The 7,500-nt window shown below is 68.6% G+C and overlaps 1 non-coding gene across 1 annotated transcript; it reads right to left on the reverse strand.

Annotated features, from left to right (window-relative positions):
- Positions 1–5,676: 5,676 nt before the first annotated feature.
- Positions 5,677–5,795, reverse strand: LOC135889876 (5S ribosomal RNA). The gene has a single exon (XR_010562192.1). It is a non-coding gene; the product is annotated as a 5S ribosomal RNA (ribosomal RNA).
- Between the last annotated feature and the right edge of the window lie 1,705 nt (positions 5,796–7,500).

Here is a 7,500-nt window from a genome sequence, read left to right on the forward strand (position 1 = left end):
TCTTCCCCTAGGCTGGGCGGGGAAGGGCTGGCGGGAGGCTTAGCAGTCTTCCCTCGGGCGGTCCGGTGGGGGAGGCTTAGCAGTCGTCTCCAGGGTGGTCCGGGGGTGGGGGGAGGCCTCAGAGTCGTCCCTCGGAGAGTCGGGTCGGCGGCGGCGGTGGGTGTCAGGCTTTACAGCCAGCCTCCGGAGGGTGAGCGTCCTCGGACGCGATGCAGCCGCCGCAGAGAGGCAGCCTCCGAGGCTGGGAGCGGAGCACCGAGACTGGGGAGAGGGGAGCAGGAGCCCGGGAGGGGGTGGGGTGGGGGGCCTTCAGGACAACCGGTCAACCCCCGGGGAAGCGGCTGTAAAAATTTCAAAGTCCCCACCGGGACAACAGGTCAACCCCCGGGGAAGCGGCTGTAAAATTTTCTAAGTCCCCGCTCGGCCACCAGGTCAACCCACTGAATCTAATGGGTTGACCTGGTGGCCGGTTTGATTTCCGGCCACCAGGTCAACCCATTGGATTCAATGGGTTGACCTGGTGGCCGGTTTGCTGTGCGGCCCGGGTGTCACCCCACTCCGCGGGCCGCGCGGCAGTGGTCCTGAGGACCACAGAGGGGGGCTTAATAGTCGAGATGGAGCAGGTCCGGGGGAGGCTTAATAGTCGTCCCCCGGGCGCTCCGGAGGGGAAAGCTTAATAGTCGTCCCCCAGACAGGGTGGGTGGGGGGGAGGCTTAACAGTCTTCCCCCAGGCTGAGCGGGAGGCTTCGCAGTCGTCCCCCGGGCAGTCCGGGGGAAGGCTTAATAGTCGTCCCCCGGGCGCTCCGGGGGGGAAAGCTTAATAGTCGTCCCCCAGACAGTGTGGGTGGGTGGGGGGGGGGGAGGCTTAACAGTCTTCCCCCAGGCTGAGCGGGAGGCTTCGCAGTCGTCCCCCGGGCAGTCCGGGGGAGGCTTAATAGTCGTCCCCCGGGCGCTCCGGGGGGGAAAGCTTAACAGTCGTCCCCCAGACAGTGTGGGTGGGTGGGTGGGGGGGGAGGCTTAACAGTCTTCCCCCAGGCAAAGCGGGAGGCTTCGCAGTCATCCCCCGGGCAGTCCGGGGGAGGCTTAATAGTCGTCCCCCGGGCGCTCCGGAGGGGAAAGCTTAATAGTCGTCCCCCAGACAGGGTGGGTGGGGGGGAGGCTTAACAGTCTTCCCCCAGGCTGAGCGGGAGGCTTCGCAGTCGTCCGCCGGGCAGTCCGGGGGAAGGCTTAATAGTCGTCCCCCGGGCGCTCCGGCGGGGGGGAAGCTTAATAGTCGTCCCCAGGACAGTGTGGGTGGGTGGGTGGGGGGGAGGCTTAACAGTCTTCCCCCAGGCTGAGCGGGAGGCTTCGCAGTCGTCCCCCGGGCAGTCCGGGGGAAGGCTTAATAGTCGTGCCCCGGGCGCTCCGGGGGGGAAAGCTTAATAGTCGTCCCCCAGACAGTGTGGGTGGGTGGGTGGGGGGGAGGCTTAACAGTCTTCCCCCAGGCTGAGCGGGAGGCTTCGCAGTCGTCCCCCGGGCAGTCCGGGGGAAGGCTTAATAGTCGTGCCCCGGGCGCTCCGGGGGGGAAAGCTTAATAGTCGTCCCCCAGACAGTGTGGGTGGGTGGGTGGGGGGGAGGCTTAACAGTCTTCCCCCAGGCTGAGCGGGAGGCTTCGCAGTCGTCCCCCGGGCAGTCCGGGGGAGGCTTAATAGTCGTCCCCCGGGCGCTCCGGGGGGGAAAGCTTAACAGTCGTCCCCCCAGACAGGGTGGGTGGGTAGCTGGGGGGAGGCTTAACAGTCTTCCCCCAGGCTGAGCGGGAGGCTTCGCAGTCGTCCCCCGGGCAGTCCGGGGGAAGGCTTAATAGTCGTGTCCCGGGCGCTCCGGGGGGGAAAGCTTAATAGTCGTCCCCCAGACAGTGTGGGTGGGTGGATGGGGGGGGAGGCTTAACAGTCTTCCCCCAGGCAAAGCGGGAGGCTTCGCAGTCATCCCCCGGGCAGTCCGGGGGAGGCTTAATAGTCGTCCCCCGGGCGCTCCGGGGGGGAAAGCTTAACAGTCGTCCCCCCAGACAGGGTGGGTGGGTGGCTGGGGGGAGGCTTAACAGTCTTCCCCCAGGCTGAGCGGGAGGCTTCGCAGTCGTCCCCCGGGCAGTCCGGGGGAAGGCTTAATAGTCGTGTCCCGGGCGCTCCGGGGGGGAAAGCTTAATAGTCGTCCCCAGGACAGTGTGGGTGGGTGGGTGGGGGGGAGGCTTAACAGTCTTCCCCCAGGCTGAGCGGGAGGCTTCGCAGTCGTCCCCCGGGCAGTCCGGGGGAAGGCTTAATAGTCGTCCCCCGGGCGCTCCGGGGGGGAAAGCTTAATAGTCGTCCCCCAGACAGGGTGGGTGGGGGGGAGGCTTAACAGTCTTCCCCCAGGCTGAGCGGGAGGCTTCGCAGTCGTCCCCCGGGCAGTCCGGGGGAAGGCTTAATAGTCGTCCCCCGGGCGCTCCGGGGGGGGGGGAAGGCTTAATAGTCGTCCCCCAGACACTGTGCGGGGGGGGAGGCTTAGCGGTCTTCCCCTAGGCTGGGCGGGGAAGGGCTGGCGGGAGGCGTAGCAGTCTTCCCTCGGGCGGTCCGGTGGGGGAGGCTTAGCAGTCGTCTCCAGGGTGGTCCGGGGGTGGGGGGAGGCCTCAGAGTCGTCCCTCGGAGAGTCGGGTCGGCGGCGGCGGTGGGTGTCAGGCTTTACAGCCAGCCTCCGGAGGGTGAGCGTCCTCGGACGCGATGCAGCCGCCGCAGAGAGGCAGCCTCCGAGGCTGGGAGCGGAGCACCGAGACTGGGGAGAGGGGAGCAGGAGCCCGGGAGGGGGTGGGGTGGGGGGCCTTCAGGACAACCGGTCAACCCCCGGGGAAGCGGCTGTAAAAATTTCAAAGTCCCCACCGGGACAACAGGTCAACCCCCGGGGAAGCGGCTGTAAAATTTTCCAAGTCCCCGCTCGGCCACCAGGTCAACCCACTGAATCTAATGGGTTGACCTGGTGGCCGGTTTGATTTCCGGCCACCAGGTCAACCCATTGGATTCAATGGGTTGACCTGGTGGCCGGTTTGCTGTGCGGCCCGGGTGTCACCCCACTCCGCGGGCCGCGCGGCAGTGGTCCTGAGGACCACAGAGGGGGGCTTAATAGTCGAGATGGAGCAGGTCCGGGGGAGGCTTAATAGTCGTCCCCCGGGCAGTCCGGGGGAAGGCTTAATAGTCGTCCCCCGGGCGCTCCGGAGGGGAAAGCTTAATAGTCGTCCCCCAGACAGGGTGGGTGGGGGGGAGGCTTAACAGTCTTCCCCCAGGCTGAGCGGGAGGCTTCGCAGTCGTCCCCCGGGCAGTCCGGGGGAAGGCTTAATAGTCGTCCCCCGGGCGCTCCGGGGGGGAAAGCTTAATAGTCGTCCCCCAGACAGTGTGGGTGGGTGGGGGGGGGGGAGGCTTAACAGTCTTCCCCCAGGCTGAGCGGGAGGCTTCGCAGTCGTCCCCCGGGCAGTCCGGGGGAGGCTTAATAGTCGTCCCCCGGGCGCTCCGGGGGGGAAAGCTTAACAGTCGTCCCCCAGACAGTGTGGGTGGGTGGGTGGGGGGGGAGGCTTAACAGTCTTCCCCCAGGCAAAGCGGGAGGCTTCGCAGTCATCCCCCGGGCAGTCCGGGGGAGGCTTAATAGTCGTCCCCCGGGCGCTCCGGAGGGGAAAGCTTAATAGTCGTCCCCCAGACAGGGTGGGTGGGGGGGAGGCTTAACAGTCTTCCCCCAGGCTGAGCGGGAGGCTTCGCAGTCGTCCGCCGGGCAGTCCGGGGGAAGGCTTAATAGTCGTCCCCCGGGCGCTCCGGCGGGGGGGAAGCTTAATAGTCGTCCCCCAGACAGGGTGGGTGGGGGGGAGGCTTAACAGTCTTCCCCCAGGCTGGGCGGGGGGGAGGCTTAATAGTCATCCCCCAGACAGTGTGGGTGGGTGGGGCAGGGGGGGGAGAGGCTTAGCAGTCTTCCCCTAGACTGGCCGGGGGTGGGGGCTTAGCAGTCGTCTCCAGGGTGGTCCGGGGGTGGGGGGAGGCCTCAGAGTCGCCCCTCGGAGAATCGGGGCGGCGGCGGTGGTGGGTGTCAGGCTTTACAGCCAGCCTCCGGAGGGTGAGCGTCCTCGGACGCGATGCAGCCGCCGCAGAGAGGGAGCCTCCGAGGCTGGGAGCGGAGCACCGAGGCTGGGGAGAGGGGAGCAGGAGCCCGGGGGTGGGGGTGGGGGTGGGGGGCCTTCAGGACAACCGGTCAAGCCCCGGGAAGCGGCTGTAAAATTTTCAAAGTCCCCACCGGGACAACAGGTCACGCCCCGGGAAAAGGCTGGAAAATTTCCTAAGTCCCCGCTCGGCCACCAGGTCCACCCAGGTCTAGCAATGGGGTTGACCTGCCTGATGGCCGGTTAGTATCAACGTAGTCTCACACAGGAGGGCAGCTCTCAGGCCGGCCGGCTGCGGCTGACTCTGGGGCGGTGCCCGGTGCCCGGCAGCGAGGCGCGGGGGGGGTGGGGGGGTGAGGGGGGGGGGAGCGACACGGGGCTTACCGGCCCCGGGGCCGGGGGCGCCTCCTGCGGCTTTGGGGGCCGCGGGTCCTCCGTGGCATCCAGGCCAGGCCTCTCCTGCCTGGCCGCGGGGGGATTCGGGGGCGGTCCCGCGGGCCGGCGGCCGGGCGCAGGGGGGGGGCCCGAGCGAGTCCGCCCCGGGCCCGGGGTCTCCCCCTGCGGCTCAGGGGGGGCGTGGGTCCTCGGGGGAGGAAGCCCGGGGGGAGCTGCAGACCCGCCGTGGGGCCCTCCAGGCCAGGCCTCGCCTGGGTGGCCGCGGGGGGATTCGGGTCGGGCCCGCGGGCCGGCGGCCGGGCGCAGCGGGGCCGGGAGGGTCCGGGCCAGTCCGCCGCATGCCCGGGGTCTCCCCCAGCGGCTTCGGTGGCCGTGGGTCCCCGGTGGGGCAAGCGGCGGGGAGCCTGACACCCGCCGTGGGGCCCTCCAGGCCAGGCCTCGCCTGGGTGGCCGGGGGGGGATTCGGGGCGGTCCCGCGGGCCGGCGGCCGGGCGCAGGGGGGCCGGGAGGGGCCGGGCCAGTCCGCCCCATGCCCGGGGTCTCCCCCAGCGGCTTCGGTGGCCGTGGGTCCCCGGTGGGGCAAGCGGCGGGGAGCCTGACACCCGCCGTGGGGCCCTCCAGGCCAGGCCTCGCCTGGGTGGCCGCGGGGGGATTCGGGGCGGTCCCGCGGGCCGGCGGCCGGGCGCAGGGGGGCCGGGAGGGGCCGCGCCAGTCCGCCCCATGCCCGGGGTCTCCCCCCAGCGGCTTCGGTGGCCGTGGGTCCCCGGTGGGGCAAGCGGCGGGGAGCCTGACACCCGCCGTGGGGCCCTCCAGGCCAGGCCTCGCCTGGGTGGCCGCGGGGGGATTCGGGGCGGTCCCGCGGGCCGGCGGCCGGGCGCAGGGGGGCCGGGAGGGGCCGGGCCAGTCCGCCCCATGCCCGGGGTCTCCCCCAGCGGCTTCGGTGGCCGGGGGTCCTCCGCGGAGGAAGCCGGGTGGGTGTTGGGGGGAGCCGGACCCCAGGCGCCCCGACCCGTGACCTGCGGCCGCGACCTCCGACTCGGCAGGAGCGACGAGGGGCTTTCTGGCCCGCCCCCCCCCCCCTTCTCCTTCCTCCCCAGAAAAAGGAGAGAGAGCTGGCTCGGACCGGGAAAAGCTGCCTACGGCACCTGGGATTCCCAGGCGGTCACCCATCCAAGTACTAGCCAGGCCCGGGACGGTTTACCTTCCGAGATCGGACGGGATCGGGGGCGTTCGGTCCGGTATGGCCGTAGGCACCCGGCTCCGCGCCTCCTCGCCCGCTTTCCCCTGCCGGCGCCCGGGCCTGCCGCACGGCGAGCCCCGGTCGGACTGCCCCGTGCGGCAGGGCCCCCGTCTCTCGCGGGCCCGATCCTTTTTTTTCCTTTTCAAGCTCCGGGGCCCGGGCTGGCCCGTCAGAGCCCCTTCCCCTCCCCCCCCCCCTCCCTCCGGCGTCGGGAAAAATATTTTCCCGGACTTCCAGCGGGCCCGATCCTGTCAGCCGGGGGTGGGGGGGGGGGCAGTCCCTCGCTGCGGCCAGGGAGGGTGAGCCCGGGGCGGCTTGCCTGGCGGCCGGGTCCCGGCAGGCCCGATCCATTCCCCCCCTCCCCGTCCCCCGTCCCCCAGCGGTTCCAGCGGTTCCCCGCCCCGCCCCCGCGCCTGGTTCGCACCCTGTTCCTTCGGGCCGAGGAAGGCGTACCCCGGGGGGAACCGTCCGAGTCCCCTCCCGGGCACCAGGTCAACCCGTGGAATCGAACGGGGTTCACCTGGCTGGCCGGTATGCTTTCCGGCCACCGGGTCAACCCATAGGTTTTAACTGGTATACCTGGTGGCCGCTTTGCCAGGTCAACCCGGTTCTCCCTCCTTCCCTGGGCGCCCCCTCCTCGGAGGCGTCGGGTTAAACTTTTTCCAGACTTCCAGGGGCCCGATCCAGTCAGCCGGGAGGCAGTCCCTCGCTGCGGCCGGGGACGGTGAACCCAGGTCGGCCTGCCTGGCGGCCGGGTCCCTGTCTCTCGTGGGCCCGATCCTTCTTTTCCTTTTCGAGCAGGGGGGGCCCGGCCCGCCCCGGTAGCGCTCCTCGGAGGCGTCGGGCAATTCCCCCCCCCCCCCCCGCACCCCACCCAGACTTCCAGGGGCCCGATCCTGACGGCCGGGAGGCAGTCCCTCGCTGCGTCCGGGGACGGTGAGATGCTCGGCCACCAGGTCAACCCGGAGGAAGCGGGCTGAAATTTTTTTTTCCAAGTCCGAAAGATTGTCCAAGTCCCCGCTCGGCCACCAGGTCAACCCGGAGGAAGCGGGCTGACAATTTTTTCCAAGCCCGAAAAATTTTTCCAAGTCCGAAAGATTGTCCAAGTCCCCGCTCGGCCACCAGGTCAACCCGGAGGAAGCGGGCTGACAATTTTTTCCAAGCCCGAAAAATTTTTCCAAGTCCGAAAGATTGTCCAAGTCCCCGCTCGGCCACCAGGTCAACCCGGAGGAAGCGGGCTGACAATTTTTTCCAAGCCCGAAAAATTTTTCCAAGTCCGAAAGATTGTCCAAGTCCCCGCTCGGCCACCAGGTCAACCCGGAGGAAGCGGGCTGACAATTTTTTCCAAGCCCGAAAAATTTTTCCAAGTCCGAAAGATTGTCAAAGTCCCCGCTCGGCCACCAGGTCAACCCGGAGGAAGCGGGCTGACAATTTTTTTCCAAGCCCGAAAAATTTTTCCAAGTCCGAAAGATTGTCCAAGTCCCCGCTCGGCCACCAGGTCAACCCGGAGGAAGCGGGCTGACAATTTTTTCCAAGCCCGAAAAATTTTTCCAAGTCCGAAAGATTGTCAAAGTCCCCGCTCGGCCACCAGGTCAACCCGGAGGAAGCGGGCTGACATTTTTTTTTTTTTCCAAGCCCCGAAAATTTTTTCCAAGTCCGAAAAATTGTCCAAAGTCCCCGCTCGGCCACCAGGTCAACCCCATTGGAGCGAATGGGT

The sequence above is a fragment of the Emys orbicularis genome, chromosome 15, assembly GCF_028017835.1.
Source record: "Emys orbicularis isolate rEmyOrb1 chromosome 15, rEmyOrb1.hap1, whole genome shotgun sequence".
NCBI classification, from domain to species: domain Eukaryota; kingdom Metazoa; phylum Chordata; order Testudines; family Emydidae; genus Emys; species Emys orbicularis.